This window comes from Octodon degus, unplaced genomic scaffold, assembly GCF_000260255.1.
Source record: "Octodon degus isolate 3935 unplaced genomic scaffold, OctDeg1.0 scaffold00059, whole genome shotgun sequence".
Classification (NCBI taxonomy): Eukaryota; Metazoa; Chordata; class Mammalia; order Rodentia; family Octodontidae; genus Octodon; species Octodon degus.
Genome location: NW_004524635.1, coordinates 12,510,542 through 12,521,453, shown reverse-complemented (window position 1 = coordinate 12,521,453; position 10,912 = coordinate 12,510,542). Strand labels below are relative to the sequence as shown.

The following is a 10,912-nucleotide window of genomic DNA, read 5'->3' as shown; positions in this document are numbered from 1 at the left end:
GAGTGTGTTTGTCTTTTATCTCTTTGTCCTGCTAAGTTCAAATTTAGGTGTTCTATGCAGTTAAATTTCCAGGGGTTCTTTACTTTAAAATGGGTCTTTATTAATATATTTACAACAAACTACAGGCAAATCCAAAACTATGGGCAGAATAAGTGTGAAAAAGGATGGAAAGAATAGAGAGAAGAAAATGAAATTTTTCTAGTTCATAACACTTAACACAAATAGGGAAAAAAGTATATTCAAATGTAGATTTTCTTTTCTGATACTAAGGACTGAACCCCTTTGCACTGTTATATCACCAGGCTTTTCTTTGTCTGCCTGCCCGCCCATCCATCCACCCATCCACCCATCCACCCATCCACCCATCCATCCATACATCCATCCGCAGGGTCACCTTAAGATGAAAATTTCCCTAGGCACATATGAGATTACTCTTTTGATATGTGATCATCAAAAAGATTGGAGAAATGAATTGGAATCAAGTATTCCCAAAATCATATAAATAGAAACCAAAGCAACAAAGAGACCAAAATTAATTTTTAGAAAAGGCAGTATTAAGAAAACACAAAGGGGAAGAAAAAAGATTCAGAGAAGCCTAATCCTAAGTGGAGACAATAAAATATATCCTTGGAGGTGAGATGGGTGAGAAATACAATAGAATCCAAAGGAAAAGAGCACAAAAGGCAAAATAGAATAAAACCCTGCAATGATTATTTTATCCTTTATATTTGTCTGTCAGTTGTTTTATTGCCACTGATGCTTTGAAGGCATCCTTCAAGATTTGCAATAAACAAACAACAAGGATTCCTGTAAGCATTTCTCCTTTGAGTGTTTGGTTAAGTTTTCTTGGTAGACAGTACAGAAGGGAAACTGTAGAAGGGGCTCTCCTATCACTTCAGACATAGGTTGGGGGTTTGCCATAGCAAAGGTGAGAGTACCTGGTGAAACTGACACCAGCCATGGACCCAGAACATAGCTCTGTGACTGCACCAGTATGATGTGGTGGTATCTTTCTGCAGACTTGACCTTGTATCCAGGTTCCCATACAAACTCTGAAAGCCGTCTGCTGCCATAGATTCTTATATTCCCAGTGCATGCCACAGGTTACCAGTTTTCTCCCTCACCTGCCTAGACTCCAGAACATGGTCTTGCACGAAGCAGCTCCAAATCATTTCCGTATTGGCCACTGAACTTCTCTACTGTCGGTGGGCTGAGCACCGTCCTACCTTCAGAGTTCTCAACAGTACCCAACTTTGTCCTTCCTTGGGTATTCTCCCTCAGTCATAGGATACCAACATGGATCCCTTCTATGTTATTCTTTACCAGATATGAAATTTCTTTCTATAAAACTTATCCTATTTAATCTGCTGTGATTTTCTCACTCTTGACTGGACCCATACTTCAAAGCTGCTTATTTTATGGCAGCTGGAAAGCAAGAGCATAGATAGGTTAAGAATGCCCTGGAAAGACATTGTCCAATAGCATACCCTCAGGGACCCAGCGTCTCCAAAATGGCCCACCTCCTATCATCACAGTTAGCTCTGAACATCGATGGATTAATTCACTGATAAATATAGTATGGTCATGATCCAGCCACATCTCTTAATCCAAATTGGCAATTACTACTAACAGGCACACCTGCATTCAAAACTTAGCTCTGTATAATTAAGAGACTAATAAATCTTTCTAAATTTTCACATCTTATCCATATAACATTATCTTCCTTTATAAAATTGTGAGAATTTACAAACAAAAACCATAAAAACATCATGCCTTGTGTATAGTATCCAGAAGACATTCATGTTATACCTCTTTCATTATCCTCAAGGCATTTTAGAAGAACTCCTGAACTGAAACATGAGAAATTAGATTTGAAAGTGAAAATGAAGAAAAATGGGTGGGAAGGGCAAGTTTTGGAACCAACAAGTGGCCACTCCAATTAAAAAAAAAAAAAAATAAATGAATCTATGGTAAGTTTTTTTATTAAGCTAATTCTCCCAAATCAAACTGTTATGATAAATTTATTTTCTGAATTCTCAGCTATAGACCAGTGCAATCTATTAAATTAATAAAAACAAAACTTTTCCCCTCCAAAGCTAAATGAAATGAAACCTTTTATCAAAGAAAAATTTAAAGGAAGACAACATAAAGAGACTTTCTGGTTACAGAGGTATGAGGTTCCAAGATTCCCCCACTGAGGAAGAAGGTGAAAGAGGAAACAGATAACTACTTCAGAACACTTGCACTCAAACAGTTGCAGACAAATACATTGAGAGCTGTGGTCTCCTTGCATGGGGGCTGCTCCTAAAGCATAACCTCACCACTCAGCTTGTCAGAAGTGGTAGTTTAATCAGTGTTAGACTGGGCAAGAAAATCAGCTGCTATATTCCCCAAGGAGAAGGACTTGATGCTGGGTGGAGGTGGGGAGAATAAAAACAAAAGCTGTGGCAGCTAGAAACAATAAACTCAGAGCAAAAGGGAAAATAGCAGACTAGTCAGAAATCAGTGTGATGATAAAAAATAATTCAGAGATACAAATAGTATGCATTTAAAAAACAGAAAAGCAAAAAATAAAATAAAATAAAATAAAAAATAAAAAAACAGAAAAGCGAGGGCCAGCCCAGCTCAGTGGATTAAACCCTATGGGCCAGGGTTCGATCCCTGGTATGATGTGCTGGCCCCGTCCCTGGGACCCACTGAGACTGCAACTGAGATTGGGTATGATGGCATGCACCTGTAATCCCAGCTCTTGGGAGGCTAAAACCAGGAGAATCACTACAAGTCTGATCTGTGTGGTGAGACCCTGTAGACCATGTCCTAAAATACAAAAAAAGAGACAGACAGACAGACAGACAGACAGACAGACAGACAGACAGAGAGAGAGGGAGAGAGAGAGAGAGAGAGAGAGAGAGAGAGAACGAACGCGGGGCCAGGTATGGTGGCACACGCCTGTAATCCCAGCACTCAGGATACTGAGGCAGGAACACTGCTGTGAGTTTGAGGTCAGCCTAGGCTACAAAGTGAGTTCAAGGCCAGTCTGAACTGCACAGTGAAACCCTGTCTCAAAAAGATCAGAAAAAAAAAAAAAAGAAAGTCACAAATAGAAATCCTATGACACAGAATAGTAAACCAATGCTAGACAAAATTAATTTTAAGACAAAGAGTATTTCTAGTGACAGAACTATATCACTACAATAAAAGATCAACACACCAATATAAAAAATTAAATGTTCAGAAAATTTTAAATGTATAGAAACCTATTATAGATTTTAAATACATAGAGTCCTATTACAGGAACAACTAAAAGACAATACATCTATGATTGGAGAACTCAGTGCCTCTCAGTAACAGAATTTGAAAGAAAAACAATGAGTAGTATATATGGAAGATTGGCATATCAGCTAACTTAAACTGACCATTAGAATATTCAATGGTCAGATACCAGAATACACATTAAGACACAGACAGACAGACAGACAGACACACACACACACACACACACACACACACACGGGCGCGCATATCAATTTGTTCTACACCAGTGATGGCAAACTTTTTTTGCTTTCAATGATAACCAACAATCCATTGTGGCACTTGTGCCACAGGTTTGCCACAACTTCGCTATAACTATCTACTATATGTAGCATGATCAAAACATACATAAAAATAGTGCTGCCCAAAGTCATTGGTGGAAAAGGGAGGTCTTCATTTTTTTTTTTTTTTCTTTTTTGTGGAACCGGAGATTGAACTCAGACCCTTGTGCTTACCAGGGAAGCACTTATTCTACTGAGCCATCTCCCAGGCCCGGCAAGTCTTCAATATAAAGAGATGTTTTTAACCTTAGCGACAGTCTGATAAGTTTTAACTTGTTTAAGTCTACAGTCAGTTGTTAGCTACAGCTAATTCACAAACATATTAATGTAAAATTTTGTTTCAAACTGTACAGAAGTGCTAAAGAAACACATGAAATGTTAAAATTAGTTTACATAGATGCTGCAGTGGCCATGAAAATGATTTATAAGTGGTTTGAGTAATTTCAGTAGGAGCTATTTTGTAATTGTGATATGGCTGAAAATGGGAGATTGAAATGGCCTTCAAGATAAAAGAAATCCAAGAAAATGTTGAAAGAATAAATGAAATGATTCAATCAAACAGACAAGTGACCATTATTGATGAAATCTCTTATGGGTTCAGGCAGGAAGATTAGTTGAGTTTAAAATTTCATCCATGAAGTTTTACTATTGTGTGGAGTCGCGTGATTGTGCTACTTCAGATTCTGGTTTTTAAAGAAACGTTACAAATGATGAAATTTGGGTCTACAGCTATCCTGAGAGCAAAGTTCAGTTCCAAAATTACCCAGTATTCCACATGCAAAAAACATATGTCAGTCAAGGTCTAACATCAAGGTGATACTGATTTTGTTTTTAACCTTGATGGAACTGTGCAAGCTGAGTTTGCACCCAGGAAGACTATAAGGTACTCTGATATTATAAGGCCTTTGTAAGAAACAATGTGCATAGAAAACAGCCTGAGAAATGGACAGTTTCATCCTCCATACCAACAACACTGTTTCACATATCACCTCTGGTACAAAAATTCCTGTCAAATAAAAACAGTAACATGTATCCTAGTTGGTCCCAGGACGGTTGTGGGTTATTGTTAAACTGATTAACATGTATTCTCACTTACTTTATACACAGGATCTAGCACCATGTAACTTCTCATTCTTATCTAGAGTCAAAATAACTATCAAAGGTAAATATTTTGAATTGATTCAGGATGTTAAGGGACCCAAACCAGTGCAATTAAAAACACTAATAAAGGAGGACTTGTAGAACTGCTTCACAATGCGGCAAAAACGATGAGGTGTATTCCAAGTGAGCAAAAATGATGGGATAAGTGTGTTCAAAGTGAGAGGTAGTAAAAATTCACCGTATTTTTGAACACACTTCATAGATAAAATGTGAAGCCAGGATTCACTAATCTTTTTCTGAATAGACAAGACAATAAAGACTTAGGCTCAGAGGCCTTATTTTTCACAACTACAATATTCAATCCTGCCTTTGGAGTGAAAAGCAGTCATATACGATATATAAAACTAATGCTGAGGCAGTATTCCAGTATAACTTTAATGAAGCAGGTGACTGTCTATAGGCTATAATTTGCAGACTCCTATGCAAGACCATAAAGAAACCCTAACATTTTAAAAAGACCGAAACATATGTTCTTTAATAAAAGAATTAGAAATCAATAAGAAAATATTCTAGGAAATCTACAAGCACTTAGAAATTAACACAGATCTAAAGGACCTACAAATCAAAGAAAAACTGAAATCCAAATCTCTAATTACAAGGCAATGAAAACAAAACATATCATAGCCAATAAATTAGACCATGTAGAGGAAAACAAAGCATTTCCAAACAGGTACATACAACCAAATTACTGATGCAGGAAAGAAAATCAGACCACACTATCTCACCAAAAACTCAATTAATAATTAATAATATTAGATCTAAAGATGACTAACTTATAAAAAAGTTCAGAAAATGGAAACTACAAAGACTATTCTAACTTGTTTTAGAAGTCTGGCATAAACCTCATGCCAAAGCCAGACAAAGACATTACAAGAAAAATCAAACCAAACCAAACAAAAAAACTATAAGCCAGTATCTCCTGTTAATATAAACTGAAAAGTCCTGAAAAAAATGCAAGCAACATAAATCCAGCAATATATACAGAGGAAAGTACATCATCAACAACTGGTGTTTATATCTTTTTAAAAATTAATTTTATAGGTACTTTTTTTCCCCATTCCCTTCCCATCCTTTCAACCTCTTTTATTTACAAAAGCTTCTAAACTTTTTATTTTATTGGCAAATCACCATAGGGAATTTGTCCCTTTACATAATGTACCTTGATTCTTCTCTATTCCCTCCCCCTCCCTTCAATCTCTCTTATCCTCCCTTATTAACCAAGAAAGGAGTACGCACACTTCGCCACTGTTTCCAAGATTTAGCTATTATAAACTACACCGCTATATGTGTGCATGCATTGGCTATGGCAAGATGCTTTTAATTCTTTTGGGAAGATACCAGGAAGAGGATAGCTGGGTTAAATGGAATCTAGTTTTATATTTTGAGGAATCTCCACACTGATTTCCAATGATTGCACCAATCTACACTCCACGAATAATGGAGTTTTCCTTTTCCTCAAGGTCTTGCCAGCATTTGTTACTGATTTCTTCATAACTGCCCTGCTTTCTAGAGCAAAATGAAATCTCAGTTTTATTTACATTTGCATCTCTTGAATAATCAGTGATGCTGAACATTTTTTCATATATTTATTTGCCATTTCTACTTCCTTGATTTTTTTTGTAATATTTCCTGTATGATTAAGGTTTGTTCAAAGTCCTTGACTGCACTTATGTATTCAAGAGTTCTATTTTATATTCCAGCAGATTTAGTGTTTAATATTTATATCTTTGATCCATTTTGATTTTAGTTTAGTGTATGGTGACAGATACAGGTTTAATCTTTGGCATATGGAAAGCCAGTTTTTCCAGCACCATTTTGACAAGGTTATCTACTGTTTGGTCCTTTTGTCAAAGACAAGATGGCTGAGTGTATCTGGAGTAGTTTCTGATCTTCTATTCTGTTCCACTGTTCTCTTTTTTTTTTTGCCAGTACATGTTGTTTTTATCCATGGTAGCTTTATAATATAATCTCAAGTAAGGGAATATGATGCCCCCTACCTTGCTTTTGTTGTCCAGAATTGTTTTTGCTATTCTAGGTTCCTTCTGTTTCCAAATAAATTGTCATTGAAATTCTTTTTTAATTCTGTGAGTATGCTATTGGTATTTCAAATAAATTTTGTGAGGTATACTATTGGTGTTTTGATGTAGATTGCATTAAATCCATATAATGATTTTGGAAGTATGGCTATTTTCACTACATTTGTTCTCCTGACCAAATCAAGGAGTATTTTTCCATTTTCTAATATCCTCTTCAATCTCTTTTTTCAGAGTACTGTAGTTTTGAATGTAAAAAGTCTTTCACTTTCTTCTTTAGGTTCCTAGGTATTTTGGATGCTATTGTGTAAGGTGCTGTTTCTCCAATAATTATTCTCTCAGTGAGCTTGTTATTTGTATATAGAAATGAGTGTTGACTTTGTATCCAGCTCTGCTACTTTGGTTATCAAATCTCAAAGTTTTTTGGTGGATTTTGTAGGGTCTTCTATGCCATCTGCAAATAATGATACTTTAACTTCTTCCTTTCCTATCCTTACTTCTTTTATTCCTTTCTCTTATCTAACTGTGCTGGCAAATGTTTCCAGAACTGTATGGAATACAAGGGGTGATGGTGTATATCCTTGTTATGTTCTTTTATTTTAGAGTGAGAGCTTTCAGTTTCTGGTTCTTTTAGTATAATGTTAGCTGCTAGTTTTTCATAGATGTCTTTTATCAGATTAAGATAAAGACTATTTCAATTTTCTGTAGGGTTATCATTAGTGGGTGTATGACTTTGTCATACACTTTTTCTGCATTTACTGAGTTAATTGTATGGTTTTTGTCCCTGGTTCTGTTACTATGTTGTATTACACCTACAAATTAATGCAGTTTTCCTACTGGGGACAATTTTTAACCCTAGGGAACATGTGACAATGTGTGGAGACATTTTTGGTTGTCACAACTAAAAGGCACACAGAGTACTACTTTGCTGCATTTGCTGCATAGGGATAATGCTCCTGCCATGTACATGTAAGGCACCATACATACTTGGCCTAAAATGTTAACAGTACTGAGGCTGAGAAACTGCGAGTTAATATAACAAAGGACCAAAGCTTAGTGACCATGTCAAAAGACAGAAAAAATTACAAAAACTCTCAAAATAAAAACTGAAGAAACTTTCCTTAACCAATGATAAAGGATTATCTATCAAAAACTATATCGTACTTAAGGGCAAAAGCCTGAATAATTTTCAATGAAAATCACAAGGGAAAGATGTGCATCCTGGTTATTTCAACATTTGTTAGAAGAGTGGTCAATACAATCAGGCAAGGAAAAAAAAAGGTATACAATAGATTGGAAAGGAAGAATGAAAACATTCTCTTCTTCCCTCTTTTTTTCCTTCAGATAACATGATCTTGTATGTATGAGGGCCTAAGAAATCTTACAACCAAAAGCAAATTTAGCATGCAAGTTTATCAAGGTCATTAAGTTTACCAAGGTCACAAGACACATATTCTAATATTCCAATTTAAACATGTACTATAAAGCTATCATAATCAAGATAGTGTGCCAATAAGATAAATAATAATGTTTGGATCAATGGAACAGAATGCAGCCCAAGAATTAAGTCTATACTCATGCCTCCTCCCTACAGGCAGATGAAGTAAAAAATGTTCTCTGTGATCAGTTGCTTTCAGTATCATACTAGAAATTCCAGCAAGTGCAATAAATAAGTAAGACTGGGAAGGAAGAAATAAAGCTGGCTTTCTTTCTTTCTTTTTCATGGATGACATGCCTGTCTACATAAGAAACCTCCCCAAAATGAAAAAACTACTGAACTACTCAGTAATTAGAGGCAACATCATAAGATACGAGGTTAGTATACAGAAACATTCCTCTATATTAGCAACAAACAACTGAAATTTAAAATTCCAAACAAAATACAATTTAGAATAGAGCATATATAGTTTAAACTGTTACAGAATATGTAAATAAAACTACCTAATTCACACAAAAGAAATGAAAGATCTAAATAAACAGAGACATTCCAGGTTTAATACATGAAGACTCAACATTTTCAAATAGTTTTTGATTAAAAAAAATCAAATTGCCTAGCATGGTGACACACCCCTATAATCTCAGCATTCAGAAGGTTGAAGCAGGAAAATCACTGCCAAGTCCGAGGCCAGTCTGAACAATATATTAAGACTCTGACTCGAAGAAAAAAAAAAAAAAGACAAAGTTTATACAGAAAGGTTAAAGATTCAGAAATATTAACATGATACTGAATCACAAGAACAAAACGGATGACATATCCAACCTAACTGTAGACTAAAGGACAAGATCAACTACAGGAATCAAGATGATTATCATAATGAAGAACAAACAGATCAAGTGAACAGAATAAAGGCCAGCAATAACCTCATAAAAATAATAAACTGATCTTTGACAAAGGAACAAAGGCATTTCACTAGAGATAGGGTAACCTTTCATAAATAGTACTGGAATAACTAGACACCCACATGCAAAGGAATCAACCTAGGCATCATACCTTTCACAAAAACTAAGTAAACACAGATATACTTATAAAATACAAAACCTCTAGAAAACATAGGAAAAAACATGGATAAACTTGGGCAAAATGTAAGTGTATGTTAAGCTTAAAAAGAACACCAAATATATGATCATTTAGCAAAACTTTTAGCAGAGTGTACTGAACTAAAGGACAAGATCAACCTGTAGTCTGAATATAACCAAAAAAGAAAAATACTTTATCTTTATGCAATTCACAAACAGTTAAGTGAAACAAGTCAGAAATGAAAGAAAAATGCATGATTCCATTTACACAGAATTTCAGGATAGACAAATTCACATGGGCAAAAATTAATCACTGCTTCTTGGGGTTATAAGAGTGTTAACAAATAAATGATAATGGGCATACTTTTTGTGGTGCTGAAAATGTTCTGTAATTTGATACTGGTAATGGTGGTAAACTTGTGTACCTTAAAAGGGTTAATTTTATGATATGCCAATTATTTTTTCTATTTAAAAATTGTGGGGTACAGTTAAAATATTAGAGGGAATTCTAGGTTCTTGAATTAGAAGTGAAGATATCAAATGACTAACCTATTAATCTAGAAAAATTAAAGCAAAAACTGAAATTAAAAAAATGTAAACATATGAACTATGTTCATGGATCAAAGACCTGCCTGATGATGCTGTCCAAACTGACTCACAGAGCCAATGCTCTTTTAAATCATAATCTCAGGTGTTTTTAGAAGCTAATAATATGACCCCAAGCTTCATAAGAGACAAATGGTCAAGGGCCAAAACAGTGGTCCCTAATTTATCATGCAGGTTACATTCCAGACACCCCCGTGTTAAGTGAGAATCAGCAAAGCAGCAATGAAAGGCTTTATAAATCCTTCCCACAGTCTTATAACATTTCCCGCACTTTCAAAAATACTTCTAATGTTCTTAACCATTTTCTCAACTCGTAATTTACATAATTTTAACAACAATGACCCATGAACATAGTATGATATAGATGTATAGTAAGTTTATATTTGGTATAGTATGTATGGTATAGTGTATATTAATCTGCTAAAGAAATACATACTATAAACTGTATTTTATTTCCATTTAATATTACAATTCACATTTTAAATATTCTACATATTTTAAAATTTTTAAGGCAAAAATCATTAAAACTATGAATAATATGCATATAAATACATGTACAGTACTCTATACTACTGCAAAATCCCATGCAACAGTCCATGCAAAGTCAAACTGCCAAATAGCGAGGGAGTACTGTAACTGTAACAAAAGAACAAAAACCTTGGATTACTCATGCTACCTATTTCAAGAGTTTCTATGAACTAAATTACACAACACAATGGTTTTTCTACGGATTATTCTTTTGTTTTGCTTGTACCAGGAATTGAACTCATGACCCCATCCACACTTGCTAGGCAAATGCTGTGCCAGTGAGTTACATCCCAGCCCTGTAAGGATTATTCTTAGAGAACAACAAAACAGAAGTCATTGAATACAGCTATATATATAGGCAATTAATTTTGACAAAGCCAGAAATAAGTAATTCAGTGGAGAAAGGATAGTTTTTATGTGATATCGCAACAACTTAATTTCCAAACCCAATAAACTGAACCTCTTATTTTGCAC

At 35.0% G+C, this 10,912-nt stretch overlaps 1 protein-coding gene across 1 annotated transcript in view; it reads right to left on the bottom strand.

Moving 5' to 3' along the window:
- Nucleotides 1-10,912, bottom strand: part of Stt3b (STT3B, catalytic subunit of the oligosaccharyltransferase complex) — a 103,471-nt gene that overhangs the window by 44,615 nt on the left and 47,944 nt on the right. The window lies entirely within an intron of this gene.